The sequence below is a fragment of the Muscardinus avellanarius genome (assembly GCF_963383645.1).
Source record: "Muscardinus avellanarius genome assembly, chromosome: 8".
Lineage (NCBI taxonomy): Eukaryota > Metazoa > Chordata > Mammalia > Rodentia > Gliridae > Muscardinus > Muscardinus avellanarius.
In genome coordinates, this window is record NC_137794.1 from 77,022,857 (window position 1) to 77,039,515 (window position 16,659).

Consider the following 16,659-nt stretch of genomic DNA (forward strand, 5'->3'; position numbering starts at 1 on the left):
GGCACATGCTTGTAATCCCAGCATTCAGGAGGCTGAGACAGGAGGATAGTGGTTCACGAACAGTTTCAGCTACTTAATGAGGCCCTTTATTTTATTTTATTTTTTATTTTTTTATTTTGGGTCTGGGGATGGAACCCAGGGGCATTTGACCTCCGAGCTACACCCCCTGCCCTATTTTTTATTCTTTATTTTGAAACCGGGTCTCACTGAGTTGCACAGGGCCTCACTAAGTAGCTGAGGCTGTCTGCGAACTGTGATCCTCCAGGTCTCAGCTTCCCAAATGCTAGGATTACAAGCGTGCGCCACTACACCCTGCTGAGGCCCTTTATTTTGAGAACCTGTCTCAAAATAAAGAATAAAAAATAGTGCTAGGGGTGTAGCTCGGAGGTAGAATGCCCCTGGATTCCATTCCCAGTACTATAATAATAATAATAATAATAATAATAATAATAATAATAATAATAAATAGCTTCTCATTTGAAAAAATGATCAATATATAAATAAATTGTGACTTTCATACAATGGAATGCTGGGCTGCAAAAATAATATTAACTATAGCTCTTCACCAAACAGATGACTCTTACAAATGGTGTTGAATTAATGTAGCAAAACACAGAAGAATACATGCTGTGTGGCTATATATATATAACAAACTTGACAGAAAATAAACTATGTTATTTAGAGATATGGAGGTAATAAAACTATAAAATAAAGCCATAAACTTGTATAAAACATTTGGGATAGTCTTTTCTTAGGGAAGAAGGATTAGAGGAAAAAGGAGCCTTGTCTCAGAGGTGACACCACAGTGACTATGGGTCTGAGGTTGGCAGATAGGGAACGCTTCAGGGTGCCGGGATTAGTTTCCCCATCTAGGTGTTGGCTATGCATATGTCGACTCCATTACTGCTTAATAAATATATTTGATTTGCATACCTTTCTGGGTGCATATTTTTTAAAAGAAATTTAAAATGGATTTTGAATGCTTTTCCCAGGAAGAAAAATAAATGTTTGAGAGAATAGGTATGCTTAGACCTATCTCAGTATCACACAATACATGCAGGGATTGAAACATCACATAGTACCACGTTAAAATGTATGTTTTTCATGTTTTGTGTCTTGGTGGCAAAATTAATTACTCTGATTTAAATTGAAGAAAAGTAAAACATATTAAAAAAAAAAACTAGGTGACATTAATGGTATTTCTTTTACCTCTGAACTGATGAGAGATGAAATCTTTTGAAAAGAAAGAGGGACGGTATTATTCAACAATCATCACAATTTTCTAATTCTTTTTACATCTGTTGATAGAGTTCTTGTACATTTTGACCTCTAGCTCAGTATTACCAAATGACTTAATTTTAAGTGAGTTTCTGCATGCTTTGATAAATACTTTTTCATTGTAGTAAGACTGCAAAGGAATAAAGAAATCTTAGACAAACATGCACAGAGTTCACCATGTTGCAACCTAAGGTGACTATTAAGTCAAGAAATACAATCTACTCTCAAGCTTGTTATTTAGCTTCTGTAAAACCATATCGGGGCAATTCTGCAGAGTGCGGTCTTTCAGCCTGCCCATCAGAGCTGTTTCCACCTGTGCCTCTCCTCAAATTATACTATAACTTCTCAACTCATTAGCTCAAGGACACAGAAATAAGCCCTCACCTTTCCCTGGCTTTCCTCAAAGGGGAGGTATGTCATTTCCTTTGGCTTGTAAATTTCTTTGCCCTATACTTCCTTCAAGTTAGCATTTTTGTTTCTACTATAGAATGAAAGATAGCAAATCAAGGCAGACAAATATATTTCAGTAAGGATTTCATTTTATCCCAAACAGTTTTCTAATCAGACGTTAGATAGCTATACTTGGTAAATTAAAATATTGTTTAATATTGATTAAATCATATTATCAAAATTAAAATACTGGAATATTAAAATGAGTTTCCTACCAACCCAAATTCCTTATATTTACCTAAAATATCTCACATATAAAATTGGAGATCTAGTTTGAGTTTTATGTAGCTGAGTTCTTTGATCCTAGCTCCTCCTCAACTACCACTTGCCTCCACATTTACCTTTGTCTTGTGTCCTTGTTTGTTTGCTGAAGTGTTATTTAACATCCCTACAATAAAATTCTTGAGAATTTCTGCGTAGTACAATTTAGTGAGGATTAATACTGGACAACAAAGACCTCAAAATCTCTGAAGAAGAACTTCACAACAAGTTCTCCCACTCCTCCAGCTTTGTACAAGCAGCCCACGATCAACATTCTATTTTAGTCAAATAGCAAATAATTTTTGGTTGTATGAATTGTCACATAACTTTTAGAAACTAGGGATGTTGTTAAAACTTACTTTTTTGCTTTTATATTTATGACCTGGTCCTTTCTTTAGAAATATATTTTGAGTTTTATCTCAGGTTTTACTGCTTAAAGACAGTCTATGATTTACCTCATCCATTTTTCTCTTCTTGAATTTTACTGATAGTCATGAATTATTTATTTCATATTTATTTGTTTCCTAATTGTTTCATGTATGTAAATGTTATATACCTTAAACTGGAAAGATGAAAAATTAAGAAACGTATCTCACAATTTTTCTTTCTAATTTTATCTGTACTACTTCTGGGTAACTTAGGACTAGTACTCACATCATATGCTTTTTATACAATTATCTCATCCCTTAGGAACTAGATTTATGCATATTTCACATTTTATTTTCAGATTTAAAACAGTAAAACTTCTAAAAGGGACAAAAGTATTCATAAATAAGAGTTTGGATAAATATCTTTCAGGGTGTTAACAATTTTAATTCCTACACATCCACAGGTAAATGACAGAGTTATAGGAGGGAGATATAATACTATGATCCAAAACACCTGGGTATGGAGAGTTGTGTCACTCAAAACCAGGGATCCATACCAAGTGATGGTTATAATGAGCATAATAACCAGGAAACTACAAGACATTTCAAATCTAGTCAGACTGGGCAGAAAACTTGAGTAAATAAACATAGTCTACTTAATTCAAGAGACAGCCAAAATTTTCTGGCAACTGTCAAAACTATTACTAATAATAGAACTTTTTCAGTCATTATAAACAGTCTCTAGAGAGTTTTGATATTTATCACTTTAATCTAGTCATTTCTGCTGTCCTGGGTACTTCCTGTTCACATCTTCTGAGTCTTGTTCTATGAACCACACTCTTATTTCTTTGATGAAGGCCTTTCATTAGAATTGTGAAACCCTTTTGCCTTGTTTCAGTGTCAATGTACTGCCCCTATAAGATGTTTTGATAAGACCACTAGCCTGAAACACTAGTTCTCATTATATTGAGAACACCAACCATCATTTTTCTTCAACAGCTGATTTTTTAAAATTTCTTTATGAGAAGAAAGCTGTTTAGTGATTCCTTGTCTGACAGTGTTATTTCTTTGCTTCTTCTTGAATTGGAAGGTGCTGCATACATACACACTGATCTTAAAGTAGCACATGTGGGGAAATGGAGGTGCAAATAGTGGGAGAATGAGGAGCTAGGGATCATAATAAACAATCAGCTCAAAATAAATTAAGAGCATGAGACATTTAATCTTTCGATATCATGGCAATATAATACATTCACAAAAATAGAGTATTTAAAATAGGATTCTTGCCCAATCTTTCGATATCATGGCAATATAATACATTCACAAAAATAGAGTATTTAAAATAGGATTCTTGCTCAACTTCTTAGCTAACTCTATACCTTGGTTATCTCAAAACTTAAACCCACAGACTGCTTATTGTCATATACCTGCTGTCTCTGTTTCCTTCAGGTCTACATTAATCTAATTTACTATTGATCTCTTTATTTCTCGGCCAGACAGTCCACCTTCCCAACAATGTCATGAGCACTGTAAATGATCAGAGTCAAGGACAGGATATCATTTACTCATCCTAATATTATATCCAGTAAGTTTCAATGTGTGCTAATTATAAGATTTTAAAATAATGACATAATATCATTGAACTAAATTATAAAACATTCTTTATAATTCTAAGTTGGAGTTGTATGTTCTCAAATGTGTTTGGCCTTCGTTTTTCATTCATTGTTTTTTGCTCCTTTATGCTCTCATTTCAGTCTACTTCATGAGAGGAGAGACCCTATGTTATTCAGTTTTGGAGTCCCATTATCAGGCATTCAGCCTGGTACAAAAGAGATGCTAACATTCTGAATACAAATGAACCTCTGACATGACATACTCATAACTTCATAACTCTACATCTATCTTGATAATACCAGAGCCCCAAGTTTTTCATGTTTCAAAGTAGAGGTACTTTTCTCTTTCTATAATTGCAATATCTAATACTTCTACATACTTAAATTCATAAGCTTGGCATTTTACCGTGATAATGTCACTGACAGATTCTGTAATACACTCTTTCCTCTAAGCAATTATATATAAGGTAAATAATGAATAACCATGGTAAAAATAAATAAATAGTAGCACTAGCAATGAATGTCAAGGAAGTGCACTTCACAGTTGCCACTTCAGTCTGGCATCACATCTGACTGTCTACCACAAAAAGAAAGTTCCACTTGATCACATTCTGCTCTTATTTTAAAGTCAATAGTAACATTTCCAAGGAAGACTTGCTAAAATGTACTTTGAAAGTTTGAATAAAGGGAAACTGATTCTCTCATCTCCACAAGCCCTCCAACAGCCCTAACATTATTAAAATGAAGTTTGAAATACTAAGTTCTCCCTTTCCTTTATTTTCCCTCAATATTTCAGTAAACTGTGTCCGCGAGGGCAGAACTATGCAGCAAATGAGTAGCAAGGATAAAGTCAGTTTGTCACAATGAGTCCTAGTCTCTGAAGGAAACTAAGTTTTTCCTGCAAATTTTCCCTGATAATTTGCTGAATGTAAATTATCTTTGTTCTTGTAAAGGACTATACCTTTAACTTAGTTAAGTGAAGTCCACACATACCCAACCTCTGTCTCAGATACCAAATTAGAAAATTTCTCAACTGCACATATTTAAATGTAATATTTAAAGTACACTGTGATATGGGCTGTGCAGTTTATGAAGAAACAGCTCATTTACATACCAAAGCATCTCTCAAAATTGTAAACTCCACATGTCTTTGACAGCTTGACTTGAGGCACAGAGATGTGGAGATGTTTGATGTTTAGAGAGCGTAACTTGGATAGACAGGAGCAAGACTGTATTCATCACACATTTGCCGAGGATACTCATTTTAGCTTCCTTTGAAGATGGAAATTACTATCTTTGGGAACCAAAGAGTTCACCTATCTCTGCAAAACCCTCACTTGGGGCAATGTATGTTTATGTGACACTGAATAAGTGTTTCCTAACAGAAATTATGCATATCGCTTATATTATCCAAAGTAAGCAGAAACTAGGGAGGACGGACACTTAACCTTGATGGATCTTCTTAGAACTTTAAGTCAAACAGATTCTAAACTTCATAAACTTAGAATCATTGTGTGATGGCAATGTTCAGTTGCCGAATAAAGGCTTTTCCCTAATTTATCCTTTCAAAATATATTAGATCATATACAACATTTAATATAAGCATATCCCCTAAAGTTTTTTTTTAAATAAAAAACAACATGACAATGTTTTACTGCTGGATTTAAGCTCCAAATAAGCAAAATTATAAAATCAGCAATGTCTCTGGGAAATTTTAATCATCTATGCACTGCTTTTTTATACTGATATATTCAACCAAAGTTCAATGTAGATGATTTAAAAATTGCTTAGTTGCCCTGTTTTATGTTTCTCTAGCATTAAATATTGTTAACTGATTAAAAATTAATGTAAACAGCATTGGAGGTTTTAAGCCTCTAAGGATTCCTAAGCCTTCAGTATAATAGTTGCATAGCCTCAATTCCTTTTTGCATTGTAAAAGTAGCATAATTTTGAAATTATAGGCACAACGATGACCAAAAGTAAAGAGGGAAACATTAAGGAGCATTTAAGCTGATAAACAGAACATTTTCCATGGGTACTATGTGCTTAGGAATGGGGAGTAAAAAGAGTCACTATTACAAATAATAACAAAAGCTACAAGAAGAAGCTTCTTAGTGACACTCAGCTAGGTCTGAAAATACAAATATATTTTCTATTTACTTTCACCACTGATTTTGTATCATGGATGATTTGCTCAAATAAAAGGATGCATAAACATAATTTGCCAAATAGCAAGATCTTGTAAAATGCTAAAATATAATCCCTCTTGGCATTTTCTCCAAACTATGTATGGTGAAGTAGTGTAACTAGCGATTAGACCTTGTTTACTGACTTAAGACTGCACTCATTTTCTTCTCAGCCACATGATTTTTATAATTTTTTTTTTAAAAATTTGGACAAATATATAATATTTTTATATATACTATAAGGCAGTATTGAAAAAATGAAAGGCAATCTCAATTTCTCATCCATTAGTACTTGTATGGAAAACTGTTTTCATTTTGTTTGTTTGTTTATTACTAGAGATTGAACCCAAGGGCATTCTATCTCTGAGCTACACTCCCAGCCCCTTTTTTGGTTTTGTTTTGTTATAAAACAGTGTCTCACTAGGTTGTTAAGAGTCATGAATCATTGCTGAGGCTGTCCTTGAAACTGTGATCTTCCTGGTTCAACCTCCAGGTACTGGGATTATAGGCATGCACTATCATACCCAACTTCAGTTTTTTTAATTATTTATTTATTTATTTATTTATTATTTTATTTTATTTTTGAGGGTCTGAGGAGGGAACCCAGGGGAATTTGACCTTTGAACTACACCCCCTGCTCTATTTTTTATTCTTTATTTTGAAACAGGGTCTCACTAAGTTGCGGAGGACCCTATTATGTAGCTGAGGCTGTCCGCGAACTGTGATCCTCCTGTCTCAGCCTCCCAAATGCTGGGATTACAAGGATATGCCACCATGCCCAAAAAAAAATTTTAATACTACCTTCTCTCAGCTCTGTTAATTCTTCTCTGATTTTCAATGAAACATGCATCACTATTTCTCAAAATTTGCTCTTCTTACCTTTTTCAAAATCCAACTTGATTGGGAAGTTTTATAGTCAGATTTATTAGATTTTATTTCACAGTGTTTTTTAGAGTTTCTGTGATATTTTTAAAATACATTTATTCAAGAGCTTGGTACTAATACCCTGTTGTGATAAATACAGTATTTCTGGATACAGAATTTTTATGATTTATCTTGTATCATGTTGATTCTAGAGTTTTAAATTATATATATATATATATATATATATATATATATATTTTATGCATCACCTTAAAAATCTAACTTTTGTTAATAAACACCCCTAAGATAACTAATAATTTTGCAAAATATTATGAAACTAATCACTAAATTACTACATTATAGTGAGTAAATTTTAAAATAATTATTTTCTAATATGGTGTAATAATTATGAAGTATATTTCTGGACCCCTATATCATACACATATTGAGTTTCCACGTCAATAAAAACAGAATGTTCAATTTAGCGCCGGGCGTGGTGGCGCACGCTTATAATCCACGCGCTTGGGAGGCGGAGACAGGAGGATCGCGCAGGTTCGAAGCCAGCCGCGTGCGCTGGCTTAGGAGACCCTGTTTCCAAAAATGAAAATGTAAAAATAGGTCTGGGGAGTGTAGCCCGGAGGTAGAAGGGCTTCCAGGAACCCCAGTACCACCAAAAAAAAAAAAAAAAAGAATGTTCAATTTAAAGAAAATAATTGTACATACAAATAAATTTGGTGGCCCGTTTCACTGACCTATGAAAAGTAAAATCTTATTAAAAGTTATTTATTTTACTAAAATTTTCAACTCTCTTTTTTTCTTAATTCTTATTTTGGAAACATTTGAATGTTCACAAAAGTAGATAAAGTTAATAATGAAATTCCATATACCTGCCACTAACCTCAACATCTTTAATTCATAGTCAATCCTACCTCATCCACAGCTCATAGACTCCCCCGCCATAGTTTAATTACAAACATATTATCTATCATTTCATCTACATGTATTTGAGTATGTACCTCCAACTAATTAGTAGTTTTAACCACACCAAGTGGTATATATGTGCATACATGTATATATCACTTTGAACCTTATTATGATGTATAATTACAATGCAACAGAAGAACATATTAAAAAGTATAACCATAATATTATCATAGAATAATAATTCATTATTATTATATAATATCTAGACTGTGTCAAATTTCCAATTATTTCATCAATTATTTTAAGGTCTTTTTGAATCATGACCCAATAACGCCACACATATCTCATGCCTAGCTGTTACATGATCTGGCTGTGAATTTTTAGTCTTTCTTCTTGAAAATAATAATGGGTACCTTAGGCTGTAGACCCTATCAGAGCAATACAGTACATAAAATAAATGAGCAATTCGTTCTAAGTTTTAATTGTGAATTATTTCATAGATTTGATTGTTATAGAATGAAATGATGTTCAGCTATTAGTAAGGGAATAATTCCATACATGGTACAATAACACTTCTTTTGAACTTGGAGTATACATCATAGCTTATAAGTGGAGAGTTTGATATAAGTTCTTCTAACATTTTAAATATTTTTCTTTATCTAAGTACTCGTAGATTACTAATCTATGTAAGATCCCCACTAATAGAAATCTATTATGTAAAATTTTTATCTTCCTATATCTAGAAGTTTTTATACCCAGAAATCAAAACTATATAAATATCATTTTAAAACATGACATGACTATACATATTAAAGAAACATTTTGAAATATATATTTTAACAACTTTAAAAAATCACTATCTTTTCAAAAAAGCTACCAGAAATTAACTTGATTTTGTTTTGTTTTCAAAATTATTTGAAGGACATTTTTGCATTGTAATTTACGCTATCAGATAGATGTTACAATGCACTACATCTGCCAATGTGGTTTAAACTTTGCCTGGACCACAAAGCTTTGGCACTTGGCATGGATAACTGGGCTTCTGGAGGGAAGGTGAAGCCTTATTTATATCCCTAAGCCTGATTGATATTTGAGTCTAATTCAGTCTGGAGCCTGATCTATCCTACCCAATGTAGGCCCAACAGCTGCTGAAATGATACTAAGCTAACTAAAATCTCACACTGGGAGAAGGCATATTTATCCTGATCGTGTCTCCAGACCTGGACATGAATTCTAGCTACACCATATATAGCTGTGTGACTTCAGGCACAATTCTTAATTTCTCAAAACCTTAGCTTCCTACTCCCTACTCCCTAAGCAGCAATAAGGGTATCTCACTTTGTTATAAAGATTAAATGAAGATGTAACAAGTTTAATAGAATACTTTCTGTCTGTTGTCCAGAATAGATGTAAGTTGCTGTTATCATTGCCATTATAATTATCTTCATTGATTTATTGGGGCCAGAACTAAAGGTTTTATTTTTCTAATATCCTTCAAGATACAACTTTGGCCTCATTCTAGTGTATCTACAGCTCCAAACCTGAAAGGCAATTCTTTATTAGCATTACTTTCTTCCATCAGATAAAGTAAGTAATCCAGCTTGGAAAATGCAGTAGATACCTGTATGAAGACCTTGGGAAGGCTTATAGATGCAGTGTAGATTACAGTTTAATAAGCACACAGATGGACCATACGAGACACGAATTTTATCCTTGGGCTTCCCCTAATTATCAAAGGCCATGGGAGATTCATTGAATCATTGTGAACCTGGAATCCCCACAAATAAAGGTGAGGACAAGAGCATCAGCTCTTGAGGGTTCTGCTCTACCTTTTACTTCCTTCAGTGTTTATGCTTTTTTTGTAATGATTGAATGGGAAAGGTAATTGGTAGATGATGTAGGGCTATTAGTGTAGTGCTAACATCTCAGTAATGTGTCCCAAAGTGGTTGCGATTGAAATACAGCAGATGAGAGAGAATACCATTCCAGACTGAGAGCCTACCCTATACTACCCCTATACAAGGGACCTGTACTAAAGGAGATCTTTTTCTGAAAAAAAAAAAAAAAAAGATAGGGGATAAAAAAGCATGGGTATTACAAAGACAAAATAAAAAGTGTGTAGTATAGCAGTATGTAAAAAAGTTTTGGGGTAGCCACAGAGAATTTACTGTGGTACTAACCTTGAAAACTAACTTCACTGATTTGGCAATTTGATATTTATTTCAGAAATAAAAATAAATTTTTCCATAAAAGGAATAAGTGCATGATTGATATTCAGATGACAGAGATCCTATGAACTGTGAAGATTAGAGAATAAAAAATGGCCATCATCCAGAAATCAGATGGTGTTTTGACTTTTTTAGTTTATTACTAATTCAATTACTTTTATGAGTCACTCCAAAAGCCCTTCACCACTGCTTTAAATGCCCCACGGGGATAATAAATAAACAAAAGACAATTTCACGTGCAGGAATTCTCCCACAAAAAGTTTTTTTGTAATTTAATTTTTATTTTTTTATAAGTGGAACATATTAGGAGTTGTGTACATTTACATTGTACTTCATGCCCTTCTCCCTCCCCTAGCCTCCACCCCCCAATAGAGAGTGTCCAGATTAATCATGTTGTATGTATTCTATTACACATATTCGTATGTAGCTCCTCCATTGAACAACCTCAGCTTTCTTCCTCTCCTATCCTTCCGTTCAAGCTTTGCTGAGATTTCCCCTCCATCATCTGGAATCCCTCTGGTGTTACCAATACTCCCTAGCTTGAACATATTAGAGAAAACATATGTCCCTTCTCTTTCTGTGCTTGACTAATCTCACTTAACATAATGTTCTCCAGCTCCCTCCATCTTCTTGCAAATGCTATTATTTTTTTTCTTTACAGTTGAATATAATTTCATTGTGTGTATTTCCCATAATTTTGCAATCCATTCATCTGTTGATGGAGATCTAGGTTGGTTCCATATTTTGGCTATTACAAACTGTGCTGCTGTGAACATGGGTATGCATATGTTAACGTAGTTCTCTGATTTCAACCCCTTTGGAAAGATACCCAGGAGTGGTATAGCCGGATCAAATGGTGGATCTATTCCCAGTTTTCTAAGAAATCTCCATACTGATCTCCATAGCTCCCACAAAAAGTTTTAAGAATCAAGTACAAAGGACTGCAGAGCATAATTCATAGGCAAGCCAAAAATGGTCTGTCCAGCTGACCTCCTGAATTAGCTAGCAGTCCACACCCCGACCAGAGGTAGGAACACATACTCATAGGTATCTTAATAACTTGTGCAGGGCTAAGCAAGAAGTTTTTATAGACAGTTCTCTTTAAGACAAACTAAAGGCCACATGACACAAAATATCTAAGGAATAGGAAAAATACTATTTATATTTAGTTAGCAACTTCTGAACTAAAACTGGTAAACAGTAAACCTGATACCCTCATACAGAAAAGAAGAAAAAAAAAAAAAGAAAAGAAAAAAAGCCAGGCACAGTGGCGCATGCTTGTAATCCCAGTACTTGCGAGGCCAGGATAGGAGGATTGCTGAGGTTCAAAGCCAGCCTCAGCTACTTAGTGAGGTTCTCAGGAACTTAGTGAGACCCTGTTTCCAAATAAAATAGAAAATAGGTCTGGTAGTGTAGCCCAGAGGTAGAAGGCCCTTGGATTAGATTCCATCTCCAGTACACACACATACACACACACACACACACACACACACACTAAAAACTAGCCTTACGAGAGCTGATTTCAAATCTGGGCTATACTGTGGTCTTGAACTAGTCATAGATGCCTTAGTTACATTTTCTTATTTCTTCAAAATGAAGATAATAATGCTACTAACTGAATTACATGAGGTTCAAATAAAAATGCATAAAGATCTGAAGAAAACACCAAAACAGAAATATCTAGTCATTGCTGTTATTCATTTAGAGTGCCAGACTAATTAATTTATCTGTGGGAAGAAAAGGTAACACAAGTTTCTTAAAAATATTGACAGACAATCTCTACCAGAAATGACTGTGTATCCACATTAATTTTCTCCCCAAAAGACACAAACCACATATTCTAGTTTTCAGTTGTCTGATTAAAAACAAACCAGCACAGTTTTCAACTGGGAAGTTGTCAAAAGCACCACCTGTCTTATTTTCTTACAGCTATCAGAAGCAGATTTTAAAGCCACCTCCCAAATTTTTACCCCAACTAGAACCAAACTATATGTATTCAAAATGCTTTGTTTTAAAGGTCCCCTTTACTGTAAGACCAAAAAAACAAGTGAGTGAGTGTGTGTGTAGAACTTCTATCATAGTCAAATAATAAAAATTATGTTTTTAGGTCTAAATACTCTGCAGTTTTTTTTTAAGATAAGCATTGAAATAAAAACTCTTTATTTTAATATAAAGATAGAATTCACCATTTGGAGAGAAAAAGGAAAGATTTTATGAAAATCAGAATTCTAACAACTATTTTGCTTTTAACGTTGGACTGATCTATCATATGCTTGTGAAATTTTCAACTTTACCTCTGGGTACCCTTCAGTGGTAAAATAGATACACATTTTTTTTTCAGAATACTTATATCTTAAGTCATATATAAAATCCATCTATGTGTACGTATTTATGTACCCTGGTTAGAGGGGGAAAATAATTATAAGCATTTCTAAACATTTTAACCATGTCTACACAACATAAAGAAAAATGTCCTAGATCATCCTTCTACATTTAACCACCAAATGCAATAGTTTAATCCTATCATGATCTCCATCCTTGAAAGACTAGTAATTTTTGCTAGCAGAGAGAACAGCCATCACGTTACATGACCGCAGCTATTTATAGAGGTGTGGGTGACAACTGTTACCTAGCTTTTGGTGTAGCAAAGAACAGCTTCAAAGTGCAACATTTCAGAGAAATATTTTCTCAATCCCCAAACATACAGATCTGGTAGCCTCTGAGTCCAAAATCTACTTCCCAGATGCTGTATAGAATCACTGAACAAGACAATTACCTAAAAGCAGTATTTTAGACGCAAGTATCGACAAGCCACGTGGCTGTCAGTTCAGACAACTGCCCCGTATTCAGGAGATCCTATTGGGAAATGGCAACCAACCTTCAGCAGTGATCTCAGTCATGGTGGTCGTGGAGGGTAGGTCAGGTGAAAAAGTCCGTCAAGTGCCTATTTGCAGAATAGGATTTGAGAACTCTGGTAGAGGGCTCTATGTTAAACCGTGAGGGCTCTTCGTTTTCCTGGCTGTTTCTGCTGCTTTTTTGTTGTCCTGTGAACTTTGCCTCTTCTCTGCAGAGCTCTCCCCCTGGAAACAACCTAAGCCCTTTCCAAGCAGCACTTGTGGCTCAGCTACAAGTATCAGCTTCAAACAAAAATAGCTTCATCTCCCCAGGACTCTTCAGCACTTTTTTTTTTTTTTGGCACTCTAGAGGAACACACACACACACACACACACACACACACACACACACACACACACGTCCTACAGCCCCAAAGAGAGATAGGCCAAAAATAAATAAATAAACAAAGGAACTAAAAAGTACTGTTCTAAGCCCCCACAGTTTCTCTGGGATAATTACAGATCTTGGGGTTTGTGTCAGAAAACATAAAGAGTTGAAAGTAATCTTATCCGTGATAGCTCAGATTTATTCTTAGCGCTCTTAATGCTCAGAACATTCCTCACTCCCTTATTTGGCTTGGGAGGGTACTGTAATGTCTACCAGAGGCAAAGGAGAAGGCAGTCCTTAAGTAATTTAGTTGATTTCCTATTGGTTCAAATCCATTCAGCCAATAAAGTTACTTATATAGGGCTTCACTTAAAAATTGCAACTATTAAATTCTGAAACTTTCTTCTAATGTAATCATTCCAAGAGATTAATGTTTTCTAAACACTAGTCAAGAACTAAAGTTAAAAGCATGATACTTTAAAATCAATGCAATATAAGATATTTTATTCTCATTAATGCCTTAATGAAGCAAAATATTCAATAAAAGGAAGGTGAAATAAAGTTTGCAAAGCCACAGCTAACATTTTAGTAAAAGGTTTTAACTTTTCTCTATCTCCACGTTATATAAAAAAAAGAAACAGGATCATAGCCACCACTAACAATTAGCCAAATTGGCTGATTAGCATTTCACCTTCCCACTCCTAGTCAGGTGTAAGTGAGCAGAGAAATATTCAATAATTGGTAGATGGAAGGAGAAGGAGAATCAAAGGGCATTGATAATCATAAAACCTAACTAGTCTGCAAATAATCAAAGGTTGACTATACTTATCTTTTATTTTTGTTCTCCTATTCAACCTAATAAATGCTTGTAGTTTCATCTTTTGGCCTTAACTTGCTGCCTTTGATTGTCAGAAATTCTTAAATTTGTATAGTACTTCATAGATCATAGAGCAAAACTGTTTGTTATTTTAAAAGAGTGCTGCGACAGCTATTTTCATAGACAACAGCAACCTCCATGTCAAAAGCTCTGCCTTCAGTCACTGCCCCAATTCCTGCCACAAGAGAAGGTGCTCATACTTTGGCCAAATAAGTAATCATCCCTAATTCCATGTAAGATTCATGATTTTATTTTTTTAACTTTTTTATTGGTGCATTATATTCATACCTCATAATGGGGTAAAAAAAACTTTTGTAGATATACATGCACACATCACCCAGTTAGCCCCTACCCAATCCCTACCCCATTCCCTCTCCATCCCTCCTTCCTATGTTTGGCTTAGTGGTTGACTTCGATATGTTTACATCATGTGCTTTAGAGAGTTTCCTTCTTCCTTCTTCCCCCTCTTATCGCCTCAGTTAGGTTGCTCCTTTATAGGATTTCCTTTTTCATCTAAAGTTGCTACATCTGGGTCTGGGCCCACAGGGTATGGGCTGCAAGATGGATACCTGTTCCTAAAGGTGAGACAGGGGATGCAGATCCCGTTTGCAATAAGGGGATGGCTGCAAATTAGGCGTGCCAGTAGCATAGAAAGATGCAAAATCCTCAACACAGCATTCTGGAGCCCTGGTTTGGTCTGGAAGTTGTGGTATCCTAAGAGCAGAGCTCTCCTAACTGTGCCCTCAAAGAATCTCCTTCCAATTCTGCCCCAGTGCTTCCAATTTGAAGAAAATATCACATTTCATATTTCCAGTAACCAGTCACTTTCATAGCCTTTCACATAGTTAACAGAAGAAATAGTATCATGTGTAACTCATTAAGAATTTTCATGGGTCAGAGCCTAAATAAAATTATCTAACGTAATAGGGGAAAAACTCAATTTCAACTCAAACTCAAATTAAAACTCTTATTCAATAAAAAGTTTAAATGTGACTATAGAGCAAGAGTACTAAATTCCTTGTGATTGGCATTACTTTAAAGTCCCCAATTACTAATTTCATGCTATACAAACTAGAAAGAAAAAAAGAGAGAGAAAATATTCTAGCCAATAAACATGTTTGCAGAATGGTAGTTTCTCTTAAACCCATCTGTGAGGTGAATTGATGAATCTTATTAGATATCAAGGTTAGTGTATTTCTTATTTTTTAAAAGTTACTAAAACTCATTTAGCTTATTAGAAACCAAATTTGTGAGACATATCTTTATATTCTAAATTAAACTCTGCAGAGTTTTCCAAAATAAACAACTGACATTTTTCCAAGTGTATGCCTGTCATTTATCCCAAAACTCAAGACAATGATAAACTGTCAACATTTGTTCTCCTGTTAAATGTTGCATTTAGGCCAACCTGACTCTCAAATCTGATTAAGCTGATATTACCTCTGGATTTTCATTAGGTTTTCTAAATACTCTAGTTAGTAGATAAAAGTATCATTCCTTAGAGCTACCAGGCTTTTCTGCTATTGGCATAAATAGCAATCAATGAGATATATACTGTATTTAGTTATGAAAAATATTTTCTCATTCACTTTTTAAATTTTTTAATGGTGTATTGTAGTTGTACATCTTAATGGAGTACAAGATGGTAGAAGCGTCCATGCACACATCACCTAATTAGCCTTTATGCAGTCCCCATCCCATTTCCTTCTCCTTCCCTCCTTCTCATGTTTGGCTTACCGATTGACTTTGATATGTTTATGAATGTACATCAGTACATTAGGGAATTTCCCTCTTCTTCCTTCTCATCCTCCTCAGTTAGAAAATTTTATTTGTTCATCTATAGTTTCTACTTCTTTGTCTAGAGTTCCTCCTATGACCCATTTTCACCCTAGCTTCTGCATATTAGGAAGAGCATGTGTATCTATGTTCATAGCTGCACAATTCACCATTGACAAACCATGAAAACAGCCACAATGTCCATCAACAGATTAATGGATTACAAAATTTCTCATTTACTTTTTTTTTTTTTTTTGGTGGTACTGGGGATGGGACTCAGGGGCTTTCTACCTCTGGGCTATACTCCCAGACCTATTTTTATATTTTATTAGAAACAGGGCCTCACTAAGTTGCTGAGAGCCTAACTAAGTAGCTGAAGCTGGTTTCGAACCTGTGCGATTCTCCTGTCTCAGCCTCCCAAATACTGGGATTACAAGTGTGCGCCACCATGCATGGCTTACTTTAAATTTTAAAATGTACAAAGATTCAGGAGTCAACTAGAGAAGTTTTGTTTATTTTTGGTTGCCAAAAAATAAAGTAAGATAGAAAGACAATTTAAGACAATACTGAAGTACCTAGTTTAGTCCCAATATTTTTCCCCACCTATGGAGG